This window comes from Cannabis sativa, chromosome 3, assembly GCF_029168945.1.
Source record: "Cannabis sativa cultivar Pink pepper isolate KNU-18-1 chromosome 3, ASM2916894v1, whole genome shotgun sequence".
NCBI lineage: Eukaryota > Viridiplantae > Streptophyta > Magnoliopsida > Rosales > Cannabaceae > Cannabis > Cannabis sativa.
This window is the reverse complement of record NC_083603.1, coordinates 46720212-46745408: the sequence shown is the minus strand read 5'-3', so window position 1 is coordinate 46745408 and position 25197 is coordinate 46720212.

Here is a 25197-nt window from a genome sequence, read left to right as displayed (position 1 = left end):
AATACTTTCATCATAATGATTTTCTTAAAGCCAAACTGGGGCATTCTCCTTCCTATACCTGGTCTAGTTTACTCTGGGGTAGGGATCTTTTAAAACATGGTTTGGTGTGGAAGATTGGTAATGGATGCTCTGTAAGAACTTTTGAGGACCCTTGGATTCCTGACATGAAATCCCCTTGTCTTAGGAGCAATGATCGGCCTCCAGTTGAAACAGTTGATTTTTTTATTGATAATCAGGGCTTTTGGAATAGGGACAAACTTAATTATTACTTTGATAACCTCTCTGTCTCTTCTATCCTAAGAGTTCCTATTGGAGGCTTGCACAGGAATGATACTTTAGTTTGGAAACATGATCCTTCGGGGGTCTTCACTGTTAAATCGGCCTACCACTTAGCTAATAGCACCTCGCTTCCCCCTTCTTCCTCTAACCCGTCTTTTTTTATGTCTTGGTGGAAAACATTCTGGAATTTAAATCTCCCTCCTAAGGTCAAGAATTTCTCTTGGAGAGTCTACCACCACATTTTGCCTGTAGCCCTTAACTTGTTTCGTAGGAAAACCATTCCCCAACCTCATTGTTCTTTCTGTAAAAACCCAGTGGAAACTGTTACTCATGCATTGCTAGATTGTTCCAGAGCTGCTAAAATTTGGAAAGCTTCCCCATTTAGAACCTTTTATCTCTCTAACAGATATGTGGATGTAAAAGAATTTATGCTTAATGGTTTTGATCAGCTGAATAAAGACAGTTTGAGTTTATTATTATCTATTATGTGGGCTATTTGGAATTCCAGGAATAAAAAGCTTTTTGCTAATTCGGATATGGCGCCTACTGATATTGTAGCTTGGACTCACTCTTTCATTTCAGATTATCAGGAAGCTTTGTCTAATGCTATCAGGTACAAATCAGCTCGCATTCTGCAACCGAATGACAACGAGGTAACGGTTCCCGTTAATTGCTACCGGCTTAATACAGATGCAGCACTATCTACGGAGAGAAGCAAGCTGGGAATTGGTGCAGTTGTTAAAGATTGGAAAGGTTGTTTAGTAGCCAACCTGGCTATTCCTGCAGCTGGATCCTTGCAGTCCACATTGGCTGAAGCTTTAGCTTTAAAAGCGGGATTGAACTGGTGTCAGCATATTAAGATCCCCTTGGCTTTAGTCGAAACCGATTCCAAGTTGCTGGTGGACAAGGTTCATGGTGGCAAGAATGATCTCTCAGCTCTTTCGGATATAGTTGCAGATATCAGGAATTCTTTATCTTTTTTCCCTAATGTTATCCTTCGGCATACCAGGAGGCAGTTCAATGGTGATGCGCATAACTTGGCTCGAAGGGCACTAGGGCTAGATGAAGAATCATGCTGGAATGCTTTACTTCCAGTTTTGTAGCTTCTTTGTTCGAAGCTCTTCCGTCAAAAAAAAAAAAAAAAAAAAACTCTAAAGTTTTATATAATTCACGATTAGACACATTCTATTGAAAATTTCTCTCGTGAATATATGTAAATATAAATAAAAGAATTTTTATTGAAATAATTAATTCTCTCAACAAGTTACAAGAAAGTGTGTACAAACACATCACTACATATTTGAATTGACAAATAAATTAGATGTGATAACACAATTCAAAATCTGCATAAAATTAATTGTCTTGAATAAGTTCGGAACACTTTTAGGTTAACTTATTAATCAATTTAATAAAACGTATTTAATGACATGACTAATATAAAACTCACCTTAAATTAAAAAAAAAAATCATAAATATATCATAAACGCATTAAATATGTCATAAAGACATAAACATGTTAAACAAGCCATTAGTACTGAATTGGAGTATTTAAATAAAGTCTATTAATAAATAGGTTAGTTTCAATTCGTTTATTCACGGATCGTGTTTAAATTTCATATTTTAACATAATTATTAAACAAATCGTATTAAGATAAAGTATACACATATGTATCTTAACATAACACAAATATAAATCATATATTAATTATAAATAAAATAACTACTATCCAACAATTTTTATATGAGATTTCCATAAAATTTATTTAATTGATTGACCTTGAGATTTGATCGAGAGCAGCTTAACAAAGAGATCACATATGTCTCAACTTGGAGGATCATAAAGAATTTTAAAACCAGTTATAGCTATCTATCAAACAAAAGAAACTAGTTATAGCTAAAAAAATGTCCAGCCAATAATTGCTGCTAGCACGAGTACATAACTAATAAATTGTTCAATTATATTATTCTTTATGTATATATAAAAAAAAATTTACAAAAATAGCTATCGGCAATTAACATGTAATGTACCGACTATAAAAATAAAAATAGGGGCCACAAATATTATTGGGATCACTATAATATAAATATTACATATATTATTGTCCAACTTTTGATACATTATTGTTTTCATTCTCTATCGCAATTTTTATAGGATATATCATTCTCATGGGTCATCGTATGGGTACTATTACCAAAAGGAATCATGGCTTTGTCGACTAACTTCACATGCACATATATACATCATCTGTCCATTTATACATTTTTTTTTAACTTGTAGAACACAAATCTAATTTAAAGTCATCTTATATTAATTCAATGTAGTATATATAAAATAAATATATTAGGAGTGGATTTTATTCTGTGAGATAATGCATTATTTTGTTTGTGAGTAATGATTGATACACCTCTATATTCCACCATATATTATTTCACACATGTACACATGGTCATATTTTAAAAATTTCCATTAATATTTGTTTCACCTATTAGTTATATATTTTTTATAAAATACTTCACCTTTCTCATTTACAATATGTAAGACATTTTTTTTTCTAATGTATATATAGAACAATTTTTTATAGCCACGTGGGACAAGAGCTCATGGGTGGGGTCAACTTCCTTTCCTCACCATCATCTCTGTTAACACAGTTGACATCGATCTTGCAAGAACTTCGAGCTTCTCTTCTCAGATCTCCTTAGAAATGATGAAAGAAAATCAATTATTTAAAGAGACTGTATTGTATTTATTAGAATTGGTTAGCTATATTAGTTAGTTAGTTGTTAGGAGCTTAAGTCACTTAGTTAATTAGTTAAGTTCTTTCCCTAATTAACTTTATCTCACCTACTACTTATATAAACTCCTCTGCCTAATGTATTCGATACACAATATATTTTGAGTAATAGAGATTGTTTTCTTCATCTTTTGCTCTGTTATTTCTCTGTTATATATGGTATCAGAAGTATTTTTATCCATTGCTTCCATGCCAAGACCTTCAACTCGCTCCCGAGATGGTGCTCCTCCATCTATGGCCGATACTACAGCAACAGACATCACCTCTGAACATCCTGCTTCTCCTAATCTTAACTCCTTATAGCCATTCCTCGTAGAAATCACACCAGGCCTCCATCAAAGAACACCTCGAATCTTGAACTTCAAGATCAATCTACCATTATCGACGATCAACGCCACATTGCTCCTCTAGCTAATCGTCCTTTCAATGATGATAACTCTAGTTTATTCTTTCTTAGCACTGGTGACCATCCCAGACTTGTGCTGGTGTCTACCGTCCTCAATGGCAGTAACTACCAATCTTGGAAGAGAGGAATCACCATGGCATTAGTGGCCAAGAACAAGATTACTTTCATCGATGGGTCTCTCCCTCGCCCTGAAATTGGTAATACTCTTCTCAATTCTTGGCTTAATGCAATAATATGGTTATGTCATGGTTAGTTAATTCACTTTCTCAATACATTTCTTAAAGTATTATGTACTTTGATTTGGCGATTGATATGTGGAATGATCTTGCTGAGAGATTTAACGAAGGCAATGGCCCTCGAATTTTTCAACTTCAAACTTGATTGACCCGATTACAACAAGGTGACCCATCTCTGTCATCCTACTTTACCAAAATGAAATCTCTTTGGGATGAGTTGAAGGAATTTCAGCCTATCACCACTTGCACTTGTGGTGCTATGAAAATCTTTTTGGATTACTATAACCAGAATCAAGTTCTTCAATTCTTGACTGGTCTTAATGAATCCTTTGCCTCGGTTCGAGCTCAAATCTTGCTCAATAAACCCATCCCCAACCTTTCCTGTTTGTTTGCCATGATAATTCAAGAAGAGCGCCAATGTTCTCCTGGCTCTACTGAAACCATTCCTCTAGTTGTTGCTTCCAGCTCAGTGCCTAACTATCCTCCAAGAGCTAAGAAACCTCGACCATCTTGCTCTAACTTTGGCAAACCAAGTCACATTAGACAAATGCTACTTTCTACATGGGTTTCCTCCTGGTTATGGAGACAAAAAACGACAGGAAAAAGGGAAAGCTAAAGCCAATCTTGCCAGTTCATCTCACCCTGATGTAGTTGGCCATTCGATTCCCTCTGATCTTCCAACCCAATGTCAGCATTTGATCTCTCTTCATAGCCAGCAACTCAACAACAACACCCATTAGATGGTGGAAGTCATATCCTTATTTTTATCCTTCTTGCATGGGATAGATTCTAGCTAGTTGGAAAATAGAATCTTTTCAAGGCTGCATTTTTCCATTCCCTAATCCTTGTAGAAAATGAACCATCTCGACATGAGCTTATAGCCCTGCGGGATCAGTTGAAATAGGGCAATCCTAGCCTCTTTCAAGAACTTAGCAAAATAATCCTAGAGTAGGAGATGAGCTCCGACAGAGATATGGTCCTAACTCTAAGCCCCAAAATCATCCATACTAGAGCTGGCCTTTTTACCTCTTGTGGATAGTCTGTTCCAGTACAGACATGGAGTGTTTTTGAACCCTTAGTCATTTTCCAAATCAACTAACATCTTATAATTACATAATTTGTTGGTAATGGACTTTTTCTCAGCTCATTCCTCTAGCATCGACTTCCTCCGCTATTGTTAGCTCATTATTCACATTCAGAAGTAACTTCATGTTCTGGTTCTTGTCAGCCACAGCAGAAATTGAAAGAACTAGAAACCAAGAAGTCAGTACCAAACTAAAGCAAATATTAAAAGTAGAGGGAAATCCTCTCCACTAACTACTTGAAGAGGTCCTCGTCGGAGCCTATGTTTGGAAGTGAGTTTCCTTAGGCACATTACTCCTGAACAACAGACTTGGAACACAAGGAGGACAATAAAAAATAAAGAAATTATCTTCTAGTACCATGAGGGTCCCACACAAAATAGGTGGGATGGAACAAGTGTTGGAAATATTTTACCAGGATCTAGATTTACTACCAAGTATGTTTCATTAACATCCTAATATGAATTCTAAAACAATGTAATAAACACATATAAAGTTTAGTAAACCTTACATTGGGTGCAGCAGAATATAATGGCTCCTTCCATTCAGATCTCTAGCCCTTGATTCCTTTCTGTAGCAGAACATTATCAAGATCTGAATCTGGATCTCTTTCTCTCCTTCCTTTGATGATGATTCTCCTTCTTGTTGTTTGGATTCTTCACAGTCTTACACACTATGATTGAGATACCACTTGATGTGTGTGGGCACTACTCTATCACTTATGGAATTTCGAAATTTGAAGAGAAGAAAAGAGAGAGAGGGGCGGCTATGGCTTTTCTTTGAAAGGAACAATATGCAAGTCATAGTTTCCTGAAGCCAATACTTTCTATTTATAGAATGCCATCTAGGTTTAGGTTTAGAATTGTATGACATTAAAATAATGGAAAAATAAATGGTAAACCCTTTCCATAGTGGCCGGCCATATAAGGGAAATGGGCCTCACTTTGTAACTTTCCCATTTTGTCATTTTTCAGTCCCATTATCTCAAAAATACCAACTTTCCAATTTAACCATATAAATGCCAATTCTAATTATTTAATAACTAAAAAATAATTATTAAATAATATTGTCATTTAATATATTTATAAATTTAGACATATAAAGTCTCCTAATTAATAAATAAACCTAGAATCTCTTTTCTTTACAATTTCACCCTTGCTTAGTGAAAATTCATAAGTCGAACCGAATTTACCAAGTAAATTCCCTAACTTATTAATTCCTTATTGAATCCACAGTTAGAACTTAGAATTGCACTCTCAGTCATATAGAACGCTCTATATGTTCCACGATATAGATACGCTATTAGTTATCCATTGTTATAATCCTAATTTGATCAATGACCCTCTAATAGATGATCTACATTGAATAGGAACTAAATTACCGTTACACCTTCAATGTATTTTATCCTTAAAACACTTAGCTCCGTATAAATGATATTTCAGCGAAGTGAAATGAGATCTTGTAATATCCCAGAAAATAAATAATATTTAAATGGACATATTTTATTAAATATGTAATTTCTTGAGAAATGAAGTAGGATTATGATCTTACTTAGGTAATTGTTGAGAAATTATTTAATGAAATACGTTATTTTTGGGCCCGGCAATTGTGGAATTTTAGCTATGTGGTTAGCAATGTCACGACATTAAATGAAAGAATTATTTTGAGAATATCCCGGATTAAGTTAGAATTTTATTAGAATGTCGGATTGGGGAATTAGTAAAATTACCATAAATGCCCCTAGGTTATAATTTTAGTTTAAGTTTTTTTTAAGGGTAAATTAGTCATTTTTTTTTTATGTTTTGACTTTTTGACCTTTGACTTTCTAGTGGCTGATTGTTAGTTTAAAAAAAAAAAAAGAAGAAGGCAACCTTATTTAAGTTGCTTCCAAGGCAAGAAAGCAAAAATCACATAACTTCAAGCTTTATTTTCTTCTTCCTCTCTTGCCGATCCTTGAAGCAGCTGGAAACCAAGGAAAAAACTCATTTCTTTTCTTCAATTTCTTGAGCTAATCTCAACCCTAGAAGCTAACTAAGTGGAGGTATGATCCTTCTACTCTTCTCTTAATTAATTTCCTTGAGTTTAGTTAGGTTTTGGTAAGGTTTTCATTAAATCCTGAGCTGGGGTATGAACTGAGGTTAGGGTAGGTTCTTAGGGTTGATTTGAAACTTGTTTGAATGAAGATTGAGTGAAGTTAAGGGCTGTTCAATTAAATAGGTGTTGAAAGTGATGTTTAAATGCAAATTGTCAAGTAAGATGGTGATTTTGAGTTAAATGGTGAATTGTGATTAAATGATGTGTTGAATATGTTATATTTGGTATATTGAACTGTTCTGGAAGTGCAAATTAGGTCTGAAATGGTTTTGGTTCGAGCTGGGGGGAGAAAAACCAGAAATTTTACGGTACGACGACAAAGAATCGGTCGGCCGGATTGGTTCTCGTATCGAACCGGTCGGCCGATTACGACGGGGGAAAATTTCTCGAGTTTTTCTCTAAACCCTGTTTAGCTCGGGGTTGAACCTAGTACCTGCCTTTGAATAATTTTGAGTTATTTGAATTATTATATAGTTGGTGAAGGCTAAATCTAATCGGTTTTAAATTAGGGTTTTAATCTGGAATATTAAGTTAAGGTATTTATTGTGTTTCAATTGTCGTGACATAGGACCGGGATTGTCTAGCTTGTTTTTCCACCCAGGTCGGCCATATTCTTGACTTCTAAATTAAGGTAAGAAAAGTGGTAAGCACCGTATGTGGTTAAAGATTAATGGATGAATGGAAGTGGCCTTAATTATTATCATGATGCTGATTAAAAGTTTATTAAGCCTAGGTTATGACCTAGGGTTGGAAACGGTTATTACCGTTATGAGTAATTACTCTTGAAACCGCGTTTAGGTTTCTTACTTATCGTTTGCTTTATCGGGCAACGATAGTGACATATTCAGCTCGTATGTGACGAGTGGTAAAAAGTGGTACTTTATTAAGTACCAGGAATGTGTGATGTTTAAGGGAATGCTTATTATTATCGAATAGTGAGTAAACATAATGGCATGAGATTAAGTTGATAATCATTTTCTTTCAATTATTGTTTTGATCACTTTCTTGCTGAGTCTCTATGACTCACTGGTGCTTTATGGTGCAGGTAAAGGAAAGGCTAAAGTCGAGCAACCATGAGTTTATGGTCGCAGCAGCAATGTACATACAGTACCGTAGGCGACTTTACAGGATGCTCTATTTTGATTGTATTTTGGAAAATATAAAGCTTATGTTGTAAAATACTTTGAAACCAGATTGTAAATATTTTGAAAATAGGGGGACCCCGTAATTCATGTTACTTATCTTTTGTTAAACAGTTTAAAGGTTGAATTTTAACTATCAAAATTTTAATTACCCACACTTTTAGTATAATTACATCTTATATAATTATTGGTATTTTAAATAAATTGCACACACGTGGCGTCCCTGTTGGACAGGGCGTTACAACATGGTATCAGAGCGCCAAGGTTTTTAGATCCTGAAGACTGGTTTGATATGTACATTGGCTGCAAGGACCTGATCGACTCATGGTTTAGTAAGCTTTAAGTTAAAAGATAGCTTGTTAATTTTCTGATTACCTGATTATTTGAATTATGTTGATATCGGAATGGTGTGGGAAGAATTATAATATATGGAAATAGTTATCAACATTGTTATTACTTGGAATGTGATCGCAGGTGTATAGTTATGCACCCGAGGCGGACTGGTAGGGGTGCCCGCGAGCTAGCTGGGCTCGGGGCTGCCGGTGAGGGTGAGAACCCTTTACCACCACCTAATTGGGAAGAGTTATATGCTGCTATGCAAGAAACTATTCGGCAGCAGGGTGAGCAAATCAGAGAATTAAGAGAGCAGCGAGCTCAGCCTGCTCTAAATCTTAATCCTAATCCTCCGGCACCTCTAGTAGTGCCACCGGATGCAGGGAATCGTTTGGAACCATTGTATGAGCGGTTCAGGAAGCAGAATCCGCCAGTGTTTGAGGGTGGTGCTGATCCACTCAAGGCGGAGCAATGGATGAGTATGATAACATCCATTTTCGATTTTATGCGAGTTGAAGATAATGACCGGGTCAGGTGTGCTACCTATATGCTACGAGATGATGCCCGTATTTGGTGGGAGATTGTATCTCAGGGCCATGATCTGAATAACATGACCTGGGAAACTTTTCGGGCCTTATTTTATGAGAAGTATTATAATGAGTCTATTAAGGCAGCAAAACAAGTTCTTAGTCTAATCATCTCAACAAACCATAATACATGAATCAAAAGATCATATTATGTATAGTTGTTGAGTCTTCTACTCGAATGCCACACAACCAGTAACCAGTTACAATACCAATGAATCAATCTAAAAAACAGTATCTTTATTAATAAGTGTCAATGTAATACAATGAATGGTGTTAAGTGTGTTAGTTTCAAGTAATTAAACAGGGACTTTATATACAATAATCCTATAGGCTTGACACTTGAAACTAACAGCACCTAACTAACAGAATTAACCGACTCTTATTGAACTTAACTAACTAACTAACTGTCTTTAACTATACTAACGGTCACAACTAACTACTATTTCCACCTTGATCGATAGTATAGTAGGAATTAACAAAAAAACAGAGACAGTTAATCAGTAACAGTACAATCAAAAACAACAAATACATTTGATAACATAAGACAGTGACTATCCTAAGATTCCAAGTATTTTCAAGCAATGCTTGAATTTTGCTGCAGTAACAGCCTTAGTCAGCATGTCTGAGGGGTTTTCTGTTGTAGCAATCTTGTCTAATCTGATCTTTCCATCTGCAATTACCTCTCTAGTGAAGTGTAACCTCACATCAATGTGCTTGGTACGTTCATGAAACATCTGATTTCTGCTTAAGTGCAATATACTTTGACTGTCACTGTGCACATGTATCTGTCTTTGAGTTAAACCAAAGTCTGTAGCCATTCCTTTTAGCCACAAAGCTTCTTTAACAGCTTCAGTGCAGGCTATGTACTCAGCCTCTGTTGTTGAGAGAGCTACAATGGTTTGCAAGTTAGCTTTCCAACTAATTGTGCAACCATTTAGGCAAAACACATAGCCTGTTTGAGACCTTCTGGTGTCTGAATCGCCAGCATAATCCGAGTCCACATACCCTGTGATTTCTGGTATTTCAGACCTTGAATTATATCTCAGTCCCAAAGTGGATGTTCCCTTCAAATACCTCATCATCCACTTCACTGCCTTCCAATGCTCAATCCCTGGATTGTGCATAAATCTACTAACCATGCTCATAGCATAGCATAAGTCTGGCCTGGTGCAAATCATGACATACATGATGCTTCCAACCAAGTTTGTGTATGGCACCTTCTCCATATACTTGATTTCATCATCTGTTGTGGGTGCTTGCATATTAGATAGCTTGAAATGCTGAGCTATTGGTGTGCTAACAGGTTTGGCATCTTGGAAACCAAACCTAGTGAGCAACTTTGAGATGTACCCTGTTTGAGATAGAGTTAATTCTCTTTTACTTCTGTCTCTGCAAATTTCGATCCCCAGAATTTTCTTGGCTGGCCCAAGATTTTTCATCTCAAATTCAGTGCACAGCATCTCTTTTACCTTGTTAATATCCTCCATGTATTTGCCTGCAATTAACATGTCATCAACATAGAGTAATAGGTAAACATTTGATTTTACCTTAGAACTCTTGATGTAAACACAGCTATCATATGCACACCTTTTGAAACCCGATTTGACTATATACTCATCAAACCTCTTATACCATTGTCTTGGTGATTGCTTAAGTCCATATAGAGATTTCTTAAGCAAACACACATGATCTTCTTTTCCCTCAACCTCAAAGCCCTCTGGTTGTCTCATGAATATCTCCTCTTCCAATTCTCCATGCAAAAAGGTTGTTTTAACATCCATTTGCTCAAGTTCAAGATCCTGAATTGCTACCATTGCTAGAATCATTCTAATTGAAGTGTGCTTCATTACTGGTGAAAAAATCTCATGAAAATCCACCCCTTCCTTCTGTGTGAAGCCTCTTGCAACCAACCTAGCCTTGTACCTTGCTTCTTCAACTCCTGGAATCTCTTCCTTGTACTTGTACACCCATTTGCAACTTATTATTTTTCTGTCAGAGGGTCTGATTATTAGTATCCAGGTCTTGTTTTTGATCAAAGACCTAATCTCATCTTTCATTGCACCATTCCATTTGACTCTTTCTTTTGACTCCATTGCTTCCTTGTAAGATCTAGGCTCATTTTCACAGAATTCATAAACTACAAAGGCATAGTGTATGATATCTGCATATCCAAATCTTTTTGGAGCCCTAGTAGTTCTTCTAGTTCTATCCCTGGTCAATTGGTATTGAAGAATACTTGGATCATCATCTTCTTCTAATTCCAATTCTCCTTGACCAGTTATCTCTCCGCCTTCATCTTCTGCATCCAATTCAGTTTCAGTAACCATTTCTGGTGTGAATCCTTGATTCTTTGGTGCCATGTTCCTTTCAGGTTCCACCTCGAATTGAACACTGTCACTTTTCTCAGAGTTGGTGTTTGATTTTGCCTCTAGTGTATCTTTGTACACTTTGTCTTCTTCAAATACCACATCTCTGCTTATAAAAAACTTTTGGTGGTTGCCACTCTCTATGCTCCATAGTTTATACCCCTTCACTCCTTCTGGATATCCAAGAAAAACACACTTCCTTGCCCTTGGTTCCAGCTTGCCTTGCTTGATGTGAGCATATGCAATACACCCAAAGGTTCTTAGTTTTCCATAGTCTGCAGAATGACCAGTTCTTGCCTCAACTGGTGTCTTAAATCCTATTGCAGATGAAGGACATCTATTTATCAAATAGCAAGCTGTAACAGCTGCTTCAGCCCAGAAATTTCTAGGTAACCCTGAGTGTATCAACATGCATCTGACCCTCTCCATTATGGTCCTATTCATTCTCTCTGCAAGGCCATTTTGTTGAGGGTTCCTAGGGACAGTGAGATGCTTGGCAATTCCTTGTTGTTTGCAGTATTCTTTGAAGAAATCTGAACAGAATTCCAAGCCAGTATCTGTTCTCAACATCTTTAGCTTCCTACCAGTTTGATTTTCAAGCAATACTCTCCATTCCTTAAACTTTGAAATCACTTCATGCTTGTGTTTCAAAATGTGAATCCATACATACCTAGAGTAATCATCAATTAGGGTAAGAAAGTACCTTGCTCCTCCTCTGGAAGTGACTCTAGAAGGTCCCCACAAATCTGAATGGACATAGTCCAATGTGTTTTTGGAGCAGTGTAACCCTACCCCAAATTTCTGCTTTGTTGACTTGCCTAGAACACATTGTTCACAGAATTGCAGATCCCTCTCCACTTTCTTTCCTAGTAACCCTTTCTTGATCAAAATCTCTAGTCCTTTCAAACTGACATGGCCTAACCTTCTGTGCCATAACACAGATGAGTTTACCATTCCTTTGGAAGCAATAGATACAAAATTCTTGGCTGTACTTCCTTGCAAAACATACACACCATTGATTATTGTACCTTTCATAATGACGTTTTCTCCTTGTGTAACCTTGAGAACTCCACCTTCAACCTTTAATGAGAATCCACTATTGTCTAACATAGCTACTGAAATCAAATTTCTTTTGATTTCAGGAACATGTCTTACCTGGTGTAATTCTCTGATTGATCCACCTGCAAGTTGAATCTTCACAGTCCCAATTCCTTTTATTGTGCATGATCTGTTGTCCCCCAATTTGACTGTGCCACCTACAATTTCCTTGTATTCAGAAAAATGAGTTCTGTCAGGACACACATGGAAAGAACACCCTGAATCTATGACCCAATCGAGATCAGAGTACCCTGTGGATGCCACCATAACTCCTGCACTTTCATAACCATCATCACTATTGTATCCTCCTGACACCAGATCAGCATTTCCATATTTCTTGGAACCACCAGTTGGTTTCTTGTTTAGTTCAGGGCAGTCTCTCTTGAGATGAGATGTTTTGTGACAAATAAAACATCTCTTCTTGAATTTTGAATTTGGCTTTCCTTTGGTGAAGTGATTTTGTTGTTGATTGCCATTGTATCTTCCCTCAATTCTTCCTCGAGCAATTAACAGGCCCTCTCCAGCATTGTCTTCCTTCTCAGACTTCCTTTTCAATTCCTTAGACATCAAAGCACTATGTACCTCTTCCAATGTCAATGAATCCCTTCCAAACATCATTGTGTCAACAAAATGTTCATACTTGTCTGATGGCAAAGAGTTCAAGACAATAATGGCCTGGTCCTCACTTTCAATCTTGATATCACAATTCTCAAGATCAAGAATTATCTTGTTGAAATCATCCATGTGATCTTCAACATTCTTCCCTGGTTGCATCTTGAATGAGTAAAGTTTCTGTTTCAGAAATAAACGATTTGCCAGAGACTTTGTCATGTACAAAGACTCTAATTTCTTCCATAAACCAGCAGTTGTGGTTTCCTTCGAAACCTCCCTCAGGACCTTGTCTCCAAGACTCAAGATAAGTGCACTATGAGCCTTCTCCATAAGTTCACTTTTCTCTGCATCTGTCTTGTCTCTGATCTTGTCATCACCAAGAATCACATCCTGAATCCCTTGCTGAACCAGGAGAGCCCTCATCTTTACTCTCCACAAACTGAAATCGTTTTTCCCATCAAACTTCTCAATGTCGAACTTGGCATTCCCCATTTCCTTCCCTGGTTGTTCTTCACGTTTGTTCCCACGCAAGCTTGATCCAATTCAAGCAACAAGAACCCGTCCAGCTTTGATACCACACTGTTGAGTCTTCTACTCGAATGCCACACAACCAGTAACCAGTTACAATACCAATGAATCAATCTAAAAAACTGTATCTTTATTAATAAGTGTCAATGTAATACAATGAATGGTGTTAAGTGTGTTAGTTTCAAGTAATTAAACAGGGACTTTATATACAATAGTCCTATAGGCTTGACACTTGAAACTAACAGCACCTAACTAACAAAATTAACCAACTCTTATTGAACTTAACTAACTAACTAACTGTCTTTAACTATACTAACGGTCACAACTAACTACAATAGTAGTTCATAGCAACCTAAAGATTAAGACTATCATGTATATGATCATCAATTGATGTGTCTGATGAATACTACAAAGTTATATTTAAACAAGTGTTAACAAATCACATCTGGTCCAATTTTACATAATCTCTTGTATTGTATGTATAGTACTTCCACTAAAGTACTAATAGTGACCCAGATCTATGTCACATTTCATAATACTAGTGGACCATACTACACTAGCAATAAGCAATCTAAAGATTTCATAACTTTATTTTAATGCATACTCTATAAGTTTATTATCTCTATAATGATCCTTTGATGGCAAGTAAGTAATCTAAAGTTTTCAGAACTTTAGGTGATTTTCATACCATCATACATTGTTTATGTACATGTATTTATTTTAATTATTTATTTATTTAAAGTATATGCTAGTTAAAATTATTTTTAAGGGCACCTCCTAAAAGCTTCATTCTTAGGAGCCTTATTCAACCTCCAGCTTCTAAAACGAGGTCTATAATCAATTTTTGTAACTCGATTTCATCTAGTTGGGTCAAAGATGATTTTTTGGCCAAAATTGAGTGAAAATAATGGAAATTTGAGGGATTTTGATGGACGAAAAATTTCTAAGAAATTTATGGAGCTTAATTTGAGTGAAATTTCGAAGATTCAAATGAAGCAACTAATGGCCGAAAATTTAAAGAAAATAATTTGGTCCATTTTTAGTATATAATTATATTGACGAAAAACAAATTAAACAACAAAATACTATTCTAGCTAATATATCAAAATTATAATCCTCTAATTTCGAGTTTAACCATTAAATTAAAGATTAAAAAATAATTTCATGAGCAAATTAATGTAGAACTTAAAATTTGAAATATGAAAGTTTTTCATATTACTCGGCAAAATGAATAGGAAGCTTATAATGAGTAAAAAAAAACTTTTAACTTTTTACAATCAAAACATGAAATTTTTTACATAAAATACTTTAAATTAATGTGTAGTTTGTGGTAATTAACTTACACTAATTAATAATTATAAAAATTATAGATCCTAAATATTATATATAATAAACAATCATCCTTACAAAAAAAAAAAAAAAAAAAAAAAAAAACCAAGACAGAGAAACAAACAAAAAAGAAAAGATAATGTTTTTGATACATAATATATAAGAAAAAATAGCATGCACCATATATAGCGTATACACATGTCCAAAAAATTATTAATAAAGTAATATATTCTATAATTAAATAGATAATGTTAAATGTAATATTTTTTTACCATATTAGGACACTCTCAGCATAAATTTAGGCTGTGTAAATATTTGCATAATTTTGTTGTCCTATTAGGCTACATCTCAAATTAAGTTTCCCTTTTCTTTGTGTGGTTTTTCACTTTTGAGTTGCATCTATATAATGATCATATTTTTCTTTTTAGTAAGAAACATATAAGATAATTAGGGATAGAGGGTCAACATCGAAATGATTAATTAAGTTTTAATCGTGTATAATGAGTACAATTATAGTTGTCCTATATAATTAAACAGGACAATTATAATCTCTTAAGAGCAAAGATTATTGAAATGGAAGATTCCCATATTAGTTTCTTAGTAACAATCGTGCATTATTATGCATCATATTTTGGATATACTTTATACCCTTTTTTGTTTTGGCCTTTAATTATGATCTTAAAGACATTTTTCACTGTTTAATTAGCCATCAGCTGATACTCTATAATCATTGATCATATAATTGCTTGTACAATAAATATATCTGAATTAATTAACTCATGAATCAATAGACATAATTATGACATATATATTACATGTATATTATATATATATATGAACTAATTTATTGACAATTTTATTTTGATCAATAAGGAATATACTTCATTAATCAAGAATAAACTAATACAAACAATCAAGCAAGGGCCAAACAGCCCTTAGCCGAGACAAACAAACAAGAATTTACAATTGAATAATCTATAAAAACCTGCTCTCAACTCTATTTAATATTCTATTTTTTAATAGTTTGAACACTACTACAAAAATAGATTTTCCCGACGTTTTTAAATAGTCATTTAAAGTATTCCCGTCGGTTTCTATAACCGTCGCCTATACGACCGTCGTAAAACGGGCATAATAGGCGATGGTTCAAAACCGTCGCTAAAGTAGGTTTCCCGACGATTGAAAACCGTCGCCTATAACTGGGTATAGGTGACGGTTTATAACCGTGCCCTATACTATAGGCGATGGTTTAAAACCATTGCCTATAGTATAGGGCACGGTTTAAAACCGTCGCCTATACCATGTTATAAGCGACGATTTTACGGGAATTAAAAAAAAACAAAGAAAAAAAAAATACAATGGCAGAAAAATCTATATTTTTTCTCATTTTTTTCCTCCATTAGTTTTATAATTTTACCTGAATTAAAATAAAACAACTAATTAATTTTGTTATTACAATAACAACTAACTTTAAAACACATTAAATTTATACAATAACAAAATAAATATATAATAAATAAAAAAGTATATAAATAAATGGGAAATTTGCAGCAAAATTCCCCAAAAAAGTCACTTTGATGCAGATTAATCCCCAACCTGCAGAAATAGTGGTAATAATACTCAAGCTCCAAATTGTTGTTTGTCCGTTAGTCCTTTTTCTAACGATCCGTTAGTTGTTCCAAAAAAAGGCCACGTGTTGATATTTTATTGGTTCGAATTTAAATTTCAATTAAAAATAATTAAAAACACTTATTAAAAATTAAAATAAAATCTTTTAATATTTTTAATTATTTTTTTATTTGAAATTAAAAAACCTTTTTTAAATTATAAGAAATTATTTAAAAAATAAAAAAAACCTTTTCAATTTTTCCTTTTTTCCTTCTTTACCTTTCTATATCTATCTACCTTCTTCTTCTTCTTCTTTAACCTTTCATCTTCTTCCTCCCATGGCAGATGCTTTCCAACCTACCTCCTCCTCCACATTACTCAAACCCTAGTTCTTCCAAAATTCGAATCTCAAACCCACCTTGCCTATTCCATCTCCGCCTTCGTTATTTTTGGGGATAATAAATGTTGGATCTGAGAGATTTTTTGGAGAGAGAGAGAGAGAGAGAGAGAGAGAGAGAGAGAGAGAGACGATGAACATTTATCAATGTTGGTTCTCTGATTCTAAACCATTTGAGCTATTTCCAATGAATGATTGCCTAAATGAACCCCAGATGTGAGATTCCCGCAGCCCAAAGCCTGAAGGTACCAGTTCATATTTTTTTCTTCTTCTTCTTCTTTTTTTCGTTTTTGGTTCTCTCTCGCTCTCTCTCTCTCTCTCTCTCTCTCTCTCTCTCTCTCTCTCTCTTTGTAGGGTCACGGATCTAGTCGAGTTTGGATGTGGGGGACAACTTGGAATGAGAAAATCATGGCAGTCAGAGTTGATCAAAGTTTCACACTAGTGGTACAGACCTCATGACGACTGGAGATGGAGATAGATGCAGGAAGATAGATTTAGTGTAATCTATGTTTTCTTTTGATTAATTATTTTTCCGGGTTTTTTTTTTTTTTTGAAAAATAATGTATGATGAGGAAGATTGGACAGAGAAGTTATGGGGGTTGCTTAATAAGATTTAAGTATTCCCAAAAAAGAATGAGAAAAAATTAGAACAGAGATGAGATCCATGGTGGTTTTGCCACTAAATCTGACGAAAAAAGAAGAGGCCAATTGTAGATGAATAATGTTGTTGTTGATAGATTATGTTCTGGGTGAGGATCGGGGTGAGGCTGCATGAAGAAGACGAAGAAGAAAAGAAAAAAAAATAATTTTAAATTATTTATTTATTATTTATTTTTTAAAATTAATATTATAATAATTTGGACGAATCATATTTCGACATGTGGCAATTTTAAAAAAGTAAACGGTTCAGTTAAAATTAGGACTAACAGACAAATAAAAAGAATGACCTTGAGGACTATTGCCGCTATTTTTGGAGGTTGGGGACTAATCTGCATCAAAATGACATTTTTGGGGACTTTTGCCGCAAATTTCCCTAAATAAATATATTTATACCGAGCTTGGAGAGAGAGAGGGAGACGGACGGGAGGTGGTGGTGGTCCGACGTATGAGACGAAGATGAGAGGGACACCGACGGGAGGTGGTGGTGGTCCGACGCATGCGACGAAGAGTAGACGGAGACCGACAGGAGGAGGGGTGGGTGGAGATCGATGGACGAGAGAGACAAGAAGAAATGGAGATCGAGAGAGGGAGGAAGACGACGAGAGAGGAGGGCGATGGTGCGGAGGCGTGGGTGGGGTTTTGGAGAGTTAAGATTTTCGTTATAGGGTGTGGGAAATGGAAAAGAAATAGGTGAGAAGATATATGTGGGCATGTGGGAAATAGAAAAAAAGTAGGTGGGCACGTGGAAAATGTGGCAAGAAGTAGGTGATGATTTTTGAATGGACGCTTATAGGCAACGGTTTTAAACCGTCGCCTATAAAGGTCCATTAAAAAAATTGCATTTTATTAAAAAAATGTCGCACATTTTGTTTACTACAATTTTAAACCGTCGGGAATACTAAATTTTCCCGACGGTTTTAAATAGTTACTTAATTTTTTTAGCGACGGTCCCCGAAAAAAATCGTTTTTAGGACTGTCGCGAATTCTGATATTTGTAGTAGTATATCTTACTATACTTTTAATATCAGCAACAATGCGAGTATCCTTGTGCGAATACTCCTCAAAAACACATCTATTGCGATTGATTCAGAGATGGTAGCAGGTTGCGGCAGCAGCTGCTATGCTGATTTTTCTCACCCAATTGTCCATGTTCAAAGACAGCCAGCCAATCAAACCTTAAAAATCTGAAGGCCACATGCGAGTACCAAGCCATTCAAACACCAACTCAATCACTTTTTGGATAGACAGCCGGAGAAAAATAAATGTTCATGAGTTTCCATGCAATCCTCACAAACTGGGCACTTGTTCGACTCCAAGGGAATGTTTAATCTTGCCATATTATCCTTTGTTAACAAATGGGAGTTAACCACTTGCCAAAGAACAAATCTGTGCTTTGGTAAGTTAAGTGAACTCCAAATAGTTTTATGGCAATGAAATTGATTTTGATCAAGCAAGCTGTTATATAATAGGCTAGTTCTGAATTTACCTGTATTCCCAGCACCCTTTATGTCATCTTCTGTGAATCTCTTCCTCAAGTGGCAAAGCTTACGCCAATACCAACTTGTGTCGGGCTTGACCTCATACAACCAGTAAGATTCTTGTTTTAGGTAAATGGTATTGATCCATTTAACCCATAACAAGTCTTTTTTATTAGAAATCGCCCAAACAAACTTGGCTAAGTTCACCTGATTCCATTTAGCACCATCTTTGAATCCCAAACCTCCATAAGCTTTAGGCAAGCAAACTTTATCCCAAGAAGCAACATGGACTTTGCTTCTGTTGACATTAAAACCCCAAAGGAACCTCCTACAAAGCCTCTCAATTTCCTTGGTAACACTTTGAGGTAACACAAAAATACTCATCCAGTAGTTTCGAAGGCCAAGCAAAATAGAGTGCATTAATTGAATTTTTCCAGTAAAAGAAAGGTGCTTACTTGCCCAATTATGAAGTCTCTAACTGATCTTCTTGATTATTATGCCACAATCTTCAGCTTTCCACTTAGTTGGACGCAAAGGTATCCTAAGATATTTCATCGGGAACTTTCCTTCAGCGAGCTTTAATTCTTCAAGAATGCTTTGTTTGTTCAACGGATTGACTCCACCAAGAAAAATTTGAGACTTGTCATGATTGATGTGTAACCCCGAAGCTTTACTAAACTCCTCAAGAACATGTTTTAGAGCTGCAACTGACTGTTGAGAACCCTTACTAAAGATGATGATATCATCCGCGAAGCAAAGATTGATAAGCCCAAGCTTTTTGCAAAGCGGATGAAATCTATAGTTGGAGTTGTTGCCAGCCAGCTGAAGCAATCTAGTCAAATATTCCATAACAAGGACAAAGAGTAAAGGATAACGAGGATCACCTTGACGCAACCCTTTTTCATCTTTAAATCTTCCCTGAATTCTTCCATTCATGATTATGGAGTAGGAGGTCGAGGCAATGCAAGTCATCAGCCATTTAATAAATCTCTGAGGCATATTAAACGCTGCCAATAAGCTTTCAATAAAGTCCCAGTTCACCGTATCATAAGCCTTCCTAATGTCAATCTTAATGGCACACTGATGAGAGATGTTTTTCCTGTTATAGTTCTTTAAAAGATCCTGCAAAATCATCACATTATGAGCAATCGATCTACCTTGAACAAAAGCACCTTGATTCTGATTTGTAATCGAGGGAAGAACTTTGGCCAGTCTAGAACAAAGAAGTTTAGACACACACTTGTATAATGTAGAGCAGCAAGCTATTGGGCGATAATCAACTGCCTTAGTAGGGTTATCATTCTTCGAAATTAATGAAATCATGGATGAGTGAAGCTCAGCTGGCATGAAACCTGTAATAAAGAAATCAGAGATAGCCTTGCAAACTTCCTTCCCAATATCTGCCCACATCACTTTGAAGAATCCAAAGTTGAACCCATCCGGACCAAGAGATTTCGAGTCAGGGATGCTAAACATAGCTTTTTTGATTTCCTTGTTGGAGAAAGGCTTCAGTAAAAGAATTTGTTGGTCCAGATTCAATCTAGAATTCGAATCAAAACACTCCATATTTAGTCTTGCTGCAGTATCGTTCCTTGTCCCCATAAAGCTTTTAAAATGATTCATGAAGTGATCCACAACTTCAGAGAAGTTATCAATAATATCTCCATGATCATTGGTAAATGAAGCAATCCTGTTTTCAGACTTACTTTTTTTAATACAAGCATGGAAATACTTTGTGTTATCATCTCCCTTTTGAATCCAGTTGATCTTACTTCTCTGTCTGAGGAACTTCTGGTATATTTTGTCACAACTGCTAAAATTAGCAGCGGCTACCCTCTCCTGATCCTGATAATCTAAATCCCCAGCATGAGCTTGAGCCTTCAAACAAGCTTCCTGATATCTATCTTTGGCTTGTTGAAAACTCTTACCAATATCACCAATTGTCTCATGATTGAACTTCTTAAGAACATGTTTCAGTCTCATAAGCTTTATGTATATTCATTTCATACCAGATGCAGCGTAAACATAACTTTAGGTATTTAATCTGCTAAAAGAAAAAACATGTGGTATATAAGTGTATGAAATTTAAAACATCAAGTATTTATGCCGCAAATACTCTATGTTTGAATATAATTTAACAGAAAAGTAGTGACGGAAGTAACGGAAATGTAACTTAAGGTATTTAATCCGTCGAAAAAAACATGTGGTATTTAAGTGTATAAAACTGAAAACTTATGGTATTTATGCCGCAAATATCCCTAATAATAATAATAATAATGCAGTTACTCGTCAATCAAATACGGTTCAAAATTATTAGTATGATTGTTCTTTTTTTAGATTAATTACATAAGGCACCATTTTTTGTAAAATATTTGCATTTTTACATTCAAAGAATGTTTTTTTTACATTTTTACGGTTTTTCAAAAAATAACATGAAAACAACATAAAATCAACAAGAAAACAACATAAAAGTAACATCAAAATAACAACAAAAAAATAACAAAAAATAACATACATATAAAAAAAAATTAATAACAAATGAACAAAATTTCAACATAAAAAGACCGTATTTTATGTAAATAAAATCAAAAAAATCGTAAAAATATTTAAAATTCCGTGAAACCGTATTTTTATTGTTTTTTTTTTTTTGTTATTTTTGTGCATTTGTGAAATTAATTTTTTTTTTTTCCCCAATGGTCTTATAATAGGGGATTCTCACAAAATATCCACGATCATTGATGATAAATAATGAGAAAATGATCCATATTGATGACTATCTTATCATATATGGATAAGGTTCTATAATCGAAGTACAGAAAAGTATTTTTCTTTTATTCCTAATTTTAATAGAATTTTATTGCTTTATTTTAAATTTTAAAGATGCTTTAATATCCATTTCAAAAAAAAAGAAAAAACTTTGATATAGTGATTCAAAATTTCATATTCTTCATATTTTAAAGACTTACATATTTTAGCTTTTATTTTTCAAAGAAATTTTAATATAGGAACTATAAATATTGTTTTTTTTTTTTTTGGTATTTTGAATTGATTATGTTTTTCTTATTGTAATATGTTTTCGAAGTCAACGATATTTTATAATATTTTAGTTACTCGATTTAATTTCGAGAATTAATTGTCAAAATATTCTAGCAATTAATTGTGGCAGAGACTTTAATAGAATATCTAATCTATGTATAAATATAGGGTCTCGATTCCTGAGCTCACTACTCATTCTGTGAAAATGTAGTAAATCCATCTAAAAAGAGTAAAGAGAGCTTGAAAGCCCGATTACCCACACTAATCAGTTTCTTTTTCTTTGCAGATCCAAAGCTTATGTAGGATTGAAGCTCAAAGAATTAACGGTTGGAGGTATTTCGATCATTTAGTTATATCGTATATATGTTCGTTTATTCTGCATATTTATACATGATTATATATGCTTCAAGTTTTCATAGAAAATGTCTAACATAAATGTGTATACCTAGATATGTTTATGTATTGATATGTATTTTTTTTTTATTTAAGCGTTGATATATTACAACCATGTTTAATCTGGGACTCGAACCTAGGACCTCCAACACACACACACACCCACCTATGGCGACTTGAGCTAGCCTCAAGTGGTTTTATGTATTGATATGTAATGTTTGTGCTATTGCGTTTCTTGTTGAGTCTTTATAACTCACAGGTACTTTATGGTGCAGGTAAGGAAAATGGCAAGTTAGGACAGTCATGAGCTATAAGTCTTCCTCGGTAACTATACATATCGGCTCATCCAGCTAGCAATTCCGAGTTGTCGAGATTTTTGCATGATGGCGCTTTTGACTTTTACATGTATTTTGATATAATACTTCCTTTTGTAAATTTTAAAGGTGATCCGCGACTTTAAAAATTTATAATGTCATAAGTTTTATAATTCAAAATAATTAGTAATAATTTAATTAAATCACAATTTTATTTAAACTGTTAGTTTATTATTATAAATTAATTTATAAAAATACCATTAGAGTGTTACAAGCTCCTCCATGTGAAGCTTCACTAAAAGATCAGTAATGTACTCAGTCTGAGACAATTACATACCATAAGAATTTCTAAAAATCTCAACCCTTAGAAAATAGTGAACAACGTCTAAGACTTCAAGATAAAAAGACTTGTTTAAATCTTGAACCAATTGTGAAATGGGAATCTAATTGGATGACCATTTTACTAGAATATCATCAACATAAACTAGTAAAATGATTAAACAAAGAGATATCATACTTAGAAGCTTGGAATCCCCACTGAAATAAATTGGTTTTGAGCTTCTCATTCCATGCTCTACGAATCTGTTTAAAGCCATAGAGAGTTCTATGCAATAGACAGACATGATTGGGTTTAGTTAGATCTTCAAACCTGGAGGTTGTTGTATGAAGACAATTTCAGTCAATAGTCCATTGAGAAAAACATTACTTACATCAAATTTTTTTGACTATCCATTGAGAAGAGACAGCTAGAGAGAGAACAATTCAAACAGTAACAGGTTTCACCCTTATACAAAATATTTCCTCAAAGTCAATTCCAAGTGTTTGTAGGTAGCCTTTAGCAACAAATCTAAACTTAAATTTGTCTAAAGAACCATTAGCTTTTAATTTCACTCTAAGAACCTATCTATTCCCAATGAGATGCATATCTAGCCTAAGGCATCTAAGTCCAAATTCCTACAGCTTGAAGTGCAGCAAATTTATGTTGCATTGAGGAAAACCAGTGAAGCTAAAGTCCAGCCATGAGAGACTTAGGCTCAGATGGAAGTAATGACTCAGGCAGAACCTAATCGAAAGTTAAAATAGATTAACTACAATGTGTAGTGAGGATTTTGAATTCTACCAGTGAAAGCCTTTGTTTATATATAAGTAATTAAGATTACAATGCTTAACTAAAAGTTCAGACAGATTGATTACCTCAATAACTTTCAACTAAAACTAACTAACATAGACACATACACAAGTTTTAGGTGCTAACACGGGTTCCTACTGTGTGGATTTTATTAACAAACATGGTTTAATATGTTAATTACTAATTATAATTAAGTTTTCATGTTTAATTTATTTCTTTTAATTTTTATTTACTTTAATTAAAAAAATTTGATAAAAAAATTTAAATTAAATTAAAATAAAAATATTTAAATTACAAAATTTTAAAAGTGTATTATTGCGCTAGGAAAATCCTATTATGTGATAACCACTAGCGGTCTTTGCCAGCGCACTTAAGCGTTGGAAAAATTCTATCTTTACTGGCACAATTACTCGTTGGTAATGGTCAAATACCCATCTATCAGAAGACATTTTTTGGCACTTTAATGCGCCGGTATAAAGATTAGACTTTTATCAATGTATTAATGTACCGACAAAAGATTTCACAACCACACTTACCACTGATATCTTTTACCAACATGTCCACTTTTACTAGCGACTCAATGCGTTGGTAATAGTCATTTTTGTCGGTGCTTTTAATTTTATATTGGCAAAAATTCCAGCACAGATGTCGATTTGCCGACCCTTTTTGTCGGGCATTTTATTGTTTTGAGTTGCAATATGTAACTTTTGCTAACGGAAAAATATGCTGAGAAAAGTCTCATTTTTTGTAGTTGTAGTTGTGATTTGTGGGGGAGACTATGGATCCACTACAAAAAATCTTTCTTTTAGTCATCATAAAATTTGTGACTAAAGATAAAAAAAAAATTGTGGCTAATTATAAATTATCATTATTATGTTGTGACTAAAAGGTATGTGGCTAAAAGTATTAGTCACAAAAATTACAATTTTTTGTGACTAAATGTGGTTTTAGTCATAATACTTGTTGTGACTAAAACTAAATTAGTGATAATTTGTAACTAAATACTATATTTTAGTCACAATTAACTTTTTGTTGTGACTAAAGTCACATTTAGTCACAAAAAATTTATATTATGACTAAAAGGTTATCACTAAAATTAATGGGAATTGGAGGCTATGTTGGTTCTAATATAGAGTGATATAATATATAATTATAATTAAAAGAACAATGCTAGAAAAATACTATATTTTCTTAATTAATAGCAATAATATTAAGGGTAAATAGCGGCATATATAAGTACTCAAAGTTTTAAGTTTGTAAGCGGCATAAACTTAATGTTTATTTTTAGTGGCATAAGT